The following is a 12500-nucleotide window of genomic DNA, read 5'->3' on the forward strand; positions in this document are numbered from 1 at the left end:
TTTTTTTTCCTAAAAGAACAGAGAAGAAAGAGTACCTTCAAGAATGCAATGAGAAATGAGCAATATCTCAAAGAGATTACATCCAAATGAGATAAAAATTTACCATAAGATAGACATATTAGAGAGGATGCTTACAACAAATTTTTATGAGAAACAAAGCAAGGAAGCGTGAAATATGATAAAATCGAATTCCGTAGAGAAGAAAAGGAATGAAAGTGAAAAGGAGGGAAAATCAAAGCATGAAAAATGTGAGAGGGAAAAAAATTTGTGATTAAGACATGACATTCATTATTCTAACACTATAATATTTTGTTATGAGGACCACAAGGCACATCTGATGTTTCTTTAGTTTTTTAATATTTGGCCCCAATATTATATTCCACTTAGAGCTTGATTTTGTAGTTTTGGTGGCAAAAGATTCAAAAAGATCCATGCTACATGGATCTGGAATCCTAGTTCTCTCATTGGGTAGCCCATTATTTTTTTAATATTTTCTTAGAGAGCCCTTTTGTGAGTCAAAATTTTGCCTAATGCTTCGTAAGGGTTTAGGAATTCTTTTGTAACATGCAAAAACTTCGTGGATGAATCAATAACTTCAATGCTCAGAATTCATCAATCATTCACGAGACGAATATAATGCTCAATACTCTAGAATATGTGTAGAAGAGAGACAGAGAGAGAGAGAGAGAGAGAGAGAGAGAGAGAGAGAGAGAGAGAGAGAGAGAGAGAGAGAGAGAGAGAGGACACAATATTGGGTCCCAAATACCCTTTGTAGGGACCCTTCCACGAATGGTGTATTTGCTTTATTATAATGATGTGAATCTGAAAATAAAGACAGAATCTTGACCTGCACTTTTCACCTTGGTTGGAGCTTTACCCTTGGATGTCTTAGCCCTTGGAACGAACAACCCATCGTCGTGTGAATAATGAGATAATCTACTGATTTTCAGTGCTAGGTTGTTATACCCTCTTCTTGCTCTATTCAGCCAACAGAACAGGGGTCGGCCTATTTGGATAATCCTTTTATGACCAAGTAAAAATAGCATTAAATGTCCATTTATTACACTGGATAGGTTTGTCCAGCCCTGCGCATGATCTAGATGGTGTCCAGGCTGCTGGGAAGCCATGCGCAAGAAATGTGTAGCTTCCCCCACACAAGCCGACTGGCTGGGTAGGGCCCAAGGCCGTGTGGGCTACCTAGACAGGTCCCCTAGGGCTAGCCGGCAGCCTCCCAACCCACACTGGGGCTAGTGGGCTTAGCTTAGGGCCCTTCGGGTCCGTTGGGGTGGTTATAAGTTGCCCCATGCCCACGATAGGAGATTTAAGCTCACTTTAGGGGTAGCCTTATGGGATGGACCCCTATTCTACATGCAAATCCTACATGCTTCTACAAGTGGTGTCCGACATCCGGTCACAAACCAGATACACAGATCATCTAACATCATTCTAGAGGGAAACTCACAGTACAGAATGGCACTGCTTCATGTGCAGGACAATGCACACCTGACCTCGGATGCATAGAGTTGAACTCTGACTTTGGGCATCGCTTGCCCACTTGTTTCAGTCTTTGCTTCATGCTTCATAGATAAACCTAATCTCCTTTCAAGAACTTCACATCCCTTCGGTCTTTGTTGGCCTATTGAGTGTAGGCCTCTTGCGCTTTAGCCAACTTGTCTTTCATGTTAACAATCCATGGTAACAATCCAAAAATGGGATTGATCATGGTGAAGGACATAGATTAAGCAACATAATTAAGGTGGGTTATACCACACTAAGAACTCCATGAGAGAGAGATTGCACACTCAACACTATTCCCTTCTATGTTTCATATCACAATGAACCATACAATGATATAGGCTTTCTAGCCTTATCCCACTTTACACATCATCATCCATGTGGCACTTCCCTTCCACTTCTTTTGGTCAACACTCACACACCATTCAATATTACATGTGGCATTCCTATCTCACCACAATATCTTGCACCTCTAGGGTGCTTTCCCACATACACACAACACCACGATTACATCTCTCAATCGAGGTGTTCCACAACTCACCCATCATCCATCACCCATATCAATGTAGCATTGCACAAACGCAATCGCTACCTCTCAACACTCCCCCTCAATGATACATTGGAGTGTCCCCATCAACCAAACATGTGTGCGCGTCTACCATCTTAGACACCTAGTCCATTTTGAGCTGACTCGTCGCTCACAGCGGAACCACTGAGTCTGATTTGAACGTAGAAGTTCGGGTGGGAACCAACCCATGCGTATGCACCTCACGCATGCATCGCTCTTGCACACATTACGCAACAACCATTTCGAGCTTCTAGGTGAGCTCGGGCAGGGCGACCCTCATACCATGGATGATTACAAAAATTTCCGTTTTAAGCACGCATGCTCGTGGACGATTACCCTCATAATCATGTTTGGGTGAAAAATAAAAAATTACAAAGGCCAAAGCCAGACAGCGGACCCAAGTGTGTGTGAACATCTTCTAAAAAGGTTTTAAAAAATCAGTTGTGTGTGAATGAGGATAATGTATCCAAGTAGTGAACCTCGAATAGATAAACTTATGACTTCATTGACGTAGAGCTCATTGCTTTCTAGCAACTTCAAGACTTTCTCCACATCAATGTCATGCTGCTCATCAACGGTAGCTAAAAATACCAGTATGTCGTCGAGAAATATGGACACACACTTCCCTGTTAAGTCCTTGAAAACACGCATCATCATGTGGTTGAATGTGGCTGGGGCATTCGTTAAGCCGAAAGACATCACCACAAATTCATAGTGAGCCTATTCCATATGGAAGGCTGTCTTGGGGATGTCCCCCTCAACAATCCTTACCTCGTGGTACCCACTCTTCGAATCTAGTTTTGAGAACACCTTGTCCCCATTCAGCCTCTCGAGAATATAATCTATTCGAGGCATCAGGAACTGACTCTTGATAGTTAGTAGCTTATTGAGTGCATGATAATTGACACATAATCGAGAAGAGACATCCTTCTTCCTGACAAGCAAGATTGGTGCTACAAATGTGACACAATGGGACGTATGAAGCCAGATTGCAATAGTTCTTGGAGTTTGCGGTCCAACTCCGATTCCATTGCCTTGGACATGTGGTATGGAAACTTGCTTGGGGGATTCCAGCCTAGGAGGAGGTCTATCTTTGTGGTCCTCCACCAGTCTATACGGGGGGATTTGGGGGAGGGAGATCTTCTAGAACTTTTCATATAGAGCCTTGTACTTCTTTGAAGCGCTGGCCATTTTCTAGGCAGTCTGGATGTATATCATCGCACACTGGGCGCCTTTCCTAATTTCTCGTTTAGCCTCTGTATAAGTGGCTCATGAGAGGAAAGTTTAGGATTCCTGGCTCACACTCAATGGTCACTAGGGCTTTGGACACATTCTGGGTAATCTGAAAAGTGTGCATGTCCTAATCAATATTTGGTTAGAACTTGTGAAACCATTGAATTCCCAAAATTATGTCTACTCCTGAAAAAGTGTGCGTGTCCCAATCAATATTTGGTTAGAACTTGTGAAACCATTGAATTCCCAAAATTATGTCTACTCCTACAAGAGGGGCAACCATAAAATCTCCCACAAACTCTATGCCCTAAATGAATAATTTAGCACCTTGAGCTTCAAACTTGATGCTTGTCAAACACTCAACTTTCTTATCTACTAAAGTCAAAATGAAACGGGCTCGCCGAGCGGCCTGTTCCATGACCACATCCTTCATGTTGCTTGCTGCTCTGGCCACCTATGTAGCCAAAGGTCTTGAGCAATTTGTTGCGCTCATAGCCAAAGGTCTTGAGCAATTTGTTGCACTCATACTTCTAGTCTTAGGTGTCCTGCTTATCTTTGAGCTCTCGGCTAATGATTGCACCAACCGAAGCATTGGGATTTGAAGAACTAGGGACAACTGCCAGGGTCTGTGTGGGATTTGGGTTCATTAGCTAGGGTCTGTGTGAGAACTAGGGACAACCGCTGGGGTCTGTGTGGGGGCTCACCATAGAAGCTATGGAGGTTGGGGTGGTTGTCTGTGGAGTGATAGTTTGCTTGTGACACTCCCTAGAAGTGTGTCCTTTTGTATGACAAAAGAAACACCTCCTTGTACTAAGCTGTCTCCTCAGCACTCAATTTGCCACCAGTCTTGCCTGCCTGAGATTTCTAGTCTGGAGTAAGCTTGGGCACATTGGTTGAGTTCTTAGAGCCAGAGGCTCCCATGCTCTAGTCCTGGGGAAGACCCCATCTGGTTCTAGCCTTTTTCCCCCCGAGAGGCAATTGCCTTGGGTAGTGGCAGGCTGGAAGTCTTGGGCTTTCTACCATTGTGCTACATTTCAGCACTCTGCGTAAGCGATAGTGTGTCTTCGAAGGTGGCTAGCTTAAACATACGTATCTTCGAGAGTAGATTTGTGTGTCAAGGCCATAAAGGAATCGACCTTTATTGTCCTTATTGGATAAGCCCAATTGCAAACATAAGTTCAAAATTTTATTGACAAACTGAAGAACTGGTTGTGCGTTTTGACATGCCTCCCTAAACTTGTCTTCGAGTCGCTTAAGGTAATGGGGCAGTAGAAACCGCCGCTTAAGGTCCATGACAAACTCGTCCCAAACATAAGCAACCATACCTAATTTGGTGTGGGCATGAGTCCACTGGGTTCACCAAGGAATTGCCTCACCTTCCAAATACCAACTAGCCAAGATCACTCTGTCAGTATCATTTTTTCTAATTGCAGCAAAATAAGCTTCAAACTGATGCAACCAAGAATACAGAGTTGTGGGGTTGAGTTTACCATTATACTTACTGAAGTTCATTTTCTTGGGAAAAATACTTGAGGAAGCCGTTGGTGTCATTCTTGCCTCTAACGCGGCAAGGTATCTTTCATGTTCCACGCGTCGCCTGGCATCTTCTTGTGCACCAACACAGGATGCTGTAGCACGGTCTTCTATCAGTCAAATCTCCATTGCTCGCATCTGCAACTCGAGCGTCAAACTGGACTGTGGTCGTATCCCTTCAAAAGGGTTAGTCGGTAGAGGATCTGCTGTTGGGATCTGGGAAATAGAAGGAGAGGGAGGAGGAGACAGAGAAAGACGGGCTAGAAAATGGGTGCCCTCTTCTAGGGCCAAGATCTGTGCCTTCTACTCTTCCAATTTGGTACCGTGTTCTATGATTACTTGCATCATCTACTGGAACATATCCTATACACTCATGTCTGCCACCCTTGAAAGACTGCCTGGTGCACTTTGTTCCCAAGTTCGTTGTTCTCTCTCTTCATCGTAGCTCACCATAGCAAGAAAATGCACTTCCTTTTTTTTGGAGCACAATCTAACCATCCACTATGCGTGTGTGGGAGACTTCTGAAGGCTAAAAACCAATCGTCCATCTAGGGATAGAAGTCACACTGAACGGAGTGGTCCACTGGAGTCTAGAAACCAACCACACAAGTGAAAAAAAATTCTTTCTTTTTTTCTGGTTTTTTCTGGCTAAATCTTTACACTTGAGAAGGCTCTGATACCAATGTAACATGCGGAAGCTTCGTTGACGAATTGGTAACTTCAATGCTCAGAATTCAGCAATACTGAAGAAGATGTGCATAAAATAGAGAGAGAGAGAGAGAGAGGACACAGTATTGGGTCTCAAATACCCTTTGTAGGGCCCCCACCATGAATGGTGTATTTGCTTTATTAGAATGATGTAAATCTAAAAATAAAGACGAAATTTTGACTTGCATTTTTCACCTTGGTTGGAGCTTTCCCCTTGGCTGTCCTGGCCCTTGGAGCACAGCAACCCATCGTGAATAATGAGATAATCTACCGATTTTCTCAGTGTTGGATTTTTATACCCTCTTCTTGCTCTGGTTGGCCAGCACAACAAGGGTCAACTTGTTTGGATAATCCTTATGACCATGTAAAAATAGGATTAAATGCCCATTTATCATTGTTTTCACACTGGATAGGTTTTGTCCAACTTACGCATGATCTGGATGGTGTCCAGGCTGCTGGGCAGCCATGCACAAACAGTGTGGGGCTACCCCCACACAGGCCGATTGGCTGGGCAAGGCCCAAGGCCTTGCTGGCTGCCTGGCTAGGGCTAGCCAACAGCCTGCCCAAACCACACTAGGGGGGCTAGTGGGCTCAGCTTGGGGCCCTCTGGGCCCCTGGGGTGGCTATAAGCTGCCCCATGCCCATGACAGGAGCTTTAAGCTCCCTTCAAGTATAGCCTTATGGGCTGGACACCTATTCTACATGCTTCTACATGTTTCCGGCATCCAGTCTCGCAAATCAAATACATAGATCATCTGACATCATTCCAGAGGGAGACTCACAGTATGGACTGACACTTCTTCAAGTGTAGGACAATAAACGCCTGACCTTGGACGCATAGAGTGGAATCCTGACTGACTCGTTCCCGGACTGGTTTCCACTCCAAGTCCTGCACCTTCTTTTTCATATATGTCTATGTGGAATCCAAGTGCGGGATGCACGTGACATCTTTTATGTTGCAAGATTTCTTGTCCATGTCATGGGATCTCCACTAGAGACTTCCATGGGAACAAATACTATGTGAGGAAATATTCTAGTGGAATGAAGGAGATCGAGACAAAAGGTATTGCAATTCACTCTCCGCAATACTAGAAGAAAGTTGGAAACTTTTTCTTGACAAACTTAGGTGAGATTGATTGGCTTTTTGCATCTTTATTTTGAAAGTTCCATGAAATCAAAACAAGGGCCTCATGGTGACTAGGGCCAGTTCTAGTGGAAGGAAGCAATTTCTAGCCGAATGACACAAAGAAGCAACATGGTCTACTGACTATTGAACCAATTTGGAACAAGGTCTCAGTTCAGCCCTTAGTTTGGGTTGTTGACAAAGGAGATCTCGAATTGTGGTACTTTTAGGTAAGAGTTACAGAGCAATATGGGTTGCTTTCCTACATATCAGATTGTGTTAGAGGACTTTTCTTGTGCATGGATACATATATTATGTGGTTTAAGTAGGTTGTACTAGAGGACTTTTCTCGTGAATGAATGCATATATTGTAACCATCATGGCTTTGTGAAAGAGCTATTGGAGGGTTGTAAGATATGGTGCAAAGGTCTATGCATGAGGCAAGAAAGTTGGTACAATTTACTATGAATGTATGGGTTGATACAACTAACTCATGACAATATGTGCATGCACTTTAGAAAGCGAAATGCAAATAGGAGGCACACCAACAACTTTGTAGCATGGACTCAACTCAAGCATTGGCAAATAGTTTGGTGTGAGGGCTGAACTGTGCAGTGAACTAATGCTAGGATTGTCCTCGGTGGGGCTTGTTGCATTTAAGTTTTTTCCTTGTATTCAACTCTGACCTTTATGTTTGGATGGAATTGGATTTAAGTTTTTTCTTTGTATTCAACTCTGACCTTTATGTTTGGATGGAATTGGATTGGCAAGCAAGATACCTTCTTGGGATTACGTCATTCTAATAACATGGACCCACTATAGAAGTTCCACACTAGCTTAGGCAAGGGCCAAGGAACTTATGCAAATGCTATGTTGGGGTATATGAATTCAAGGCTAAGCTTACAGTTGATTGTCTCCTACTTATGTGGATGCCATGTTGGGGTATATGAACTCAAGGCTAAACTTAGAGTTGATTGTCTCCTACTTGTATTTGTGAGGATGTGAATCTAATAAAAGGGGGAGATAATGTTACCTCCCTAATTGGGCATTGGGCTAGTGTTAACCGAGGGTTAGGGTAACTTAGGGTTAAAGGGATGTGCTATCCCAAGGTTTTTAGGTTAGAGCTTAGGGGCTAATAGGACTCATCCAAGGGCTAAGGCTAGCAAGGATGGGCCTAGAGTCATTAAAAAGCTAACTAGATGCTAAGTATGTCTAAGGGCTTAATAATAAAAGCAATGGGCCAAACATAGCATGGTTATTACTATATAATTGAATTTGGGCTCACTTATGATGATTATGAGATATCACATGAAGAGGGAGGTCTCCAAGGTATGAAGGACCTCAAGACCAGAGTGGTTGCAGGCCACGCAACTGGTCTAGTGATATGGGATGCCAAGGCACATCGTGAATGCTTCGCTGAACTCAAGCCCAGGGGTGGTTTACGGAAGGGAGCCTATGGTTGGGAGGAGAGTTGCTAGCCAAAATCTATCACGGTCATCCTCAATCTAGATTTGATACGGGTTGTTCTAACCCTAATAGGGTTTCTAGGTATGTGGTCTTAACAACCGGTCCCTAGACTAGGGCTCACAAAGTGTTGCTCATCTCTAATTAAAATGTGCAAATATGGCCACTTCACACACTAGTGTAGGGAGTGCATGTGGTACCAAACTTTACGAGGATTCTCCCAGCTAGGCTCCAGTATTGTGCTTAATTTAGGATGATATTGCTGCTACAGGCATAGCCCTCTTCTTCTTAATTAGGAGAAAAGGGGAAGCCAAGAAGTCTTGATGGCCTTCCAAAATGACCTTAGTATTCTTGAGCATCCCCACCAGCCAAAAAAGGTCACTTTATTTCTATGGTTGAGGCAGACCTCCCATTAGCGTAAAGCTGAGTACATAAAGCAACTAATAGCATGCCTCACATGGGCAGCGCCTACGCTTTGGGTGTGAGCAATGGAGAGAAGACCATCTACACACTTCTCTTGCACAGCTTGTCATCATCATTTGCATGTGTATAACCTTATCCTTGATAGGTATGATGTGAAAGCCATCTTACCCTAAATATGTTGGCCAAGTATGGGTTGCAGACATGAAAACCCACAAAGCTTGCCCTTCAAAGGGGTAAGGGCCTCTAGTCAAGGGTTGAAAGTCAAGTGACCCCTCTACCAATCAGAAGGGCTAAGTGTGTGCACCTCCTTAAAGGAGCTTAAGGAATCCACTATTTATTCAGGATTTCAAAATTCATGCTGTCCAAGCTCATGTGTCTCGATGCTTATACATGCTCTTGCAATCTCGTCATAAAATTCAAACCTGCAGTGACCAGTCTGCTCTCTACAACCAGAAAAATTATGTAGCGCTAAGAAATTTTACATACAAAGACCTTCAGAAGCTGTCCAATTTCAGATGTGCTCTTGTAATCTTGTCATGAAACTCTAACCTCCAGTGACCAATCTGCTATCTACAACCGGAAAACTTATGCAGTGCTAAGAAGTTTTATGTGTGAAGGCCTTGCTTGTTGCAAGCATGCTATGTAATGATATGGAAGCATGTACAACTACAAGCAAAAACAAACATATGCTATATTGGAAAGGTAACAAACATGTTGCATAACACGACATGTCCCCTATAGTAGTTTCTAGAGCTTCAACATCGAATGGACACTACCTTGTAGCTGTTCCTACCAAGATATTTCTGAAGAGCTAGTCCTTCTGAAGCCCAACTTTAATACCCCCTAGGCCAGCAACCTAACATACGACCGACAAGGGATCATGTGTGTGCAAGCTGGATCTAGTCTAGTGTAGCATTTGATTTTGGTCGCAATTGCATGACACATTGCTTTATCAAACAGAAAATTACACCTCACCATAAAGGCCTTGTTCGACGAACTCTCACTGTCAAGGGATCATGTGTACACAAACTGGAGCTGATTCTACCATGGCACGTGGTTGAATTGGTGGCAAATGCATGTCAAAATGCTTCATTAGATAAGAAGTTACAGTTCACCATCATGGCCTTGTTCGACAAATGCTTGCTGCAAGACTCTTTCATCTCACCATCATGCCTTGTTTAAAAACTCTCATATTCTCATGGTCATTCCAAAAGCCATTGGCATCCTTATTGTGCCCTTCTTCACAATGTAACTTGTAGGTGCACAAATTAAACCTCACACGGTCCAGAGCCAAGTATCTCCTTGCCAAAGTGAAACACAAAGTAGGCAAACCAGTTGCATAAAAAAAAGCAGGAACTGAGCATATACATACTAAACGAGCATATGCTGACTAAGAATTGCTATAAGAACTTTACAGAGTTTATTGAAACAGCCTTCTTCCATATCATATCCTTGATTTGCTCCACTGCAAGGGAGGAATTGTAACAATCATAGTCAAAAGAAGCATGGCAGGTAGGCTCATCGGTAACATCATGTAGACTTGAGAGGTAAGCGTGCTCCAAGGCCTGAGAAGCCGTGATTCTTTTGGCTGGATCAAAAACCAGCATGCGCTCGGCAAGGTCGCATGCTACTGGTGAGATATTGGGAAACCTGGTTGCCAAAGACTGCCTCGAATGCCCAGACAGGAAGGCCTGAATTTGGGATTGAGCAGAGGATTGAGACAAAAAAGCCAAGTCGTTCTCATCTGGTGATCCTAGAAGATCGGCAATGAGCTTCAGATGATTCACGGGATGCTCTTGACGGGTGCTGGGTGGAAAAAGTGGCTGCCCAGTCAGCATTTCCATGAACACACATCCTGCTGACCATATGTCTACAGCAGCAGTGTACATTCTGCTCCCAAGAAGAAGCTCAGGAGCTCTGTATGGCCTGGTGACAACATATTCAGTGAGGAACTCATCCTCGGAGGAGGTGCGGGCAAGGCCAAAGTCACAGATTTTAAGCATGCAATCATTGCAGTTGACAAGGATGTTGCTGGGCTTCAAGTCTCTGTGGAGGATGTTACCTGAATGGAGGTACTTGAGGCCGCGGAGGAGCTGGTACATGAAGAATTGGCAGTAGGTGTCGTCGAGGCTGGACGAGGATGTGAGCACCTGCTGGAGGTCGGTATCCATGACCTCCGAGACTATGTAAACATCCTGAAAATCCTCGATGCGGGGAGGAACAATGAGATCCTTGATGGAAAGGATATTCTCATGGCGGATGTGGAGCAGCAGCATGATTTCGCGCAAAGTTCTGCATGCAGTGAGGTGGTTGTGAAAGGCATTGGGGATCTTCTTGATGGCAACCCTCTCCCCTGTCTCCACATTGGTGAAGGCATAGACCTCGCCATAGGCTCCAGTGCCTATGGGGGCAACAGGCTGGTACCGGTCGTACACCTCAAATTCGCCTCTAGGCGTGGGGTAACGCGAGTAATTCATGATAAGAAATGGAGGGAGACAAACCTGGTTTTGCTTAGAAAGTGCTTGACAGCTGCTTATGCACTTGATCTTGCTAATCCAACAGCTTAATGGGGACCATATGAGAAACCCACCTGCATCAGACCCTCACTGATGTTTTTTGCCCATATCGGAAACCCGTCTGCGCCAAACCCTACATGCCCAAATCAGAAACCTGTGCTTAACAAACCCTCATTGCTTTAGATTGACTGCGCCAAATCCTCACTGCTTTCGACTGAAGCAACCCCAATACTTCAAATACAGCATCCACGCAGCTGGCTCTTCTGTTGACCGTTACAAAACCTGCAGGAAGCCTGGCTATTATATCCGTGGGGGGCTCACAGACGATGACAACATCAAATAACGATACCGTGGGCCTAGTCTGTAGATTGACTTGGTCTTCTAGGGTAGGTGCAGACTCCAGAGTAGTGCGTGCTCTCCATGGTAGCGCATAGTTTATTTGGCCACATGGGCATCTCGTCACGCAACTCGATGGTACCGAACCCAAGTCTTCTCATTGGAACCCAACAGTTCTACCAACTCGCCTACGCGTGGGAGGGTGGAGTATTTCCATCACCTTCCGTCACGCAACTTGATGGTATCGAACGCAAGTCTTCTCATTGGAACCTGACAGTTCTATCAACTCGCCTACGCGCCCGTGGGCTTTAACTGTGTGCCCATTTTGACACAGTTAGTTGCAATGTGTGAGTACAACTTGGCCACCATGTCAACATTAATAAGAGTCCTTTGCCTGGGAGCATTCAAGTTTTTACTTTCAACATTGATCGCGAATTTCGCTTGGTTGTTGATGTAGAAGTTCTCTTTGCTATTTGCATACACACAATACATGCACATAGAGACACCCATTCACACATGCAATGTGTATGTGGGTGTGTGCGGGCACAAACACACATAGAGACACCCATTCACACATGTAATGTGTATGTGCGTATGAACACACATAGAGACACCCATTCATACATGCAATGTGCATGTGCATGTGCATGTGCATGCATGCACACACACATAAAGGTTATAAAAGCACATTGATGTGGCAAGTTTTAACATATCATGTTTGGGTTGTTCAGGGTTTGTCCCTCATCTCATAGGCTGGGTGGTTAAAGAATTTGGGGTTATGGGTGAGTTTGTATTTCTACCATTGTGGATCAAGCAATGACATTGTAAGGGGGTGGAAGGAGGGCTTACTCGTGTGTGCGAGTATAAAATTCTCTTTTTAAAAAATGTCTCATATACATTCTAAAAATTATTTGTACAATTTAGAGTCTCCAAGTAGAGATCTACATTTCAATGTGTAAAATATAAGGTGTTTGAGGTTGAATGGCATCTTTTTAATGACCTAAAGATAATTAAATACCTCAATGGATGTGATCATGGATCAAGGTCATTGTTTTTCTATCCATTTTGTAAAATAGGATGC

The 12500-nt window shown here is 43.9% G+C and overlaps 1 pseudogene across 1 annotated transcript; it reads right to left on the reverse strand.

Annotated features, from left to right (window-relative positions):
• Nucleotides 1-9890: 9890 nt before the first annotated feature.
• Nucleotides 9891-11535, reverse strand: LOC147604820 (mitogen-activated protein kinase 4b pseudogene; annotated as a pseudogene). The gene is made up of 2 exons (XR_015265356.1): nt 11433-11535; nt 9891-11365 (listed from the first exon to the last, which is right to left on the reverse strand). The product of XR_015265356.1 is annotated as a mitogen-activated protein kinase 4b pseudogene (transcript).
• Between the last annotated feature and the right edge of the window lie 965 nt (nt 11536-12500).

This window comes from Cibotium barometz, chromosome 61 (assembly GCF_041138505.1).
Source record: "Cibotium barometz isolate CiBa-2024 chromosome 61, ASM4113850v1, whole genome shotgun sequence".
Taxonomy (NCBI): Eukaryota; Viridiplantae; Streptophyta; class Polypodiopsida; order Cyatheales; family Cibotiaceae; genus Cibotium; species Cibotium barometz.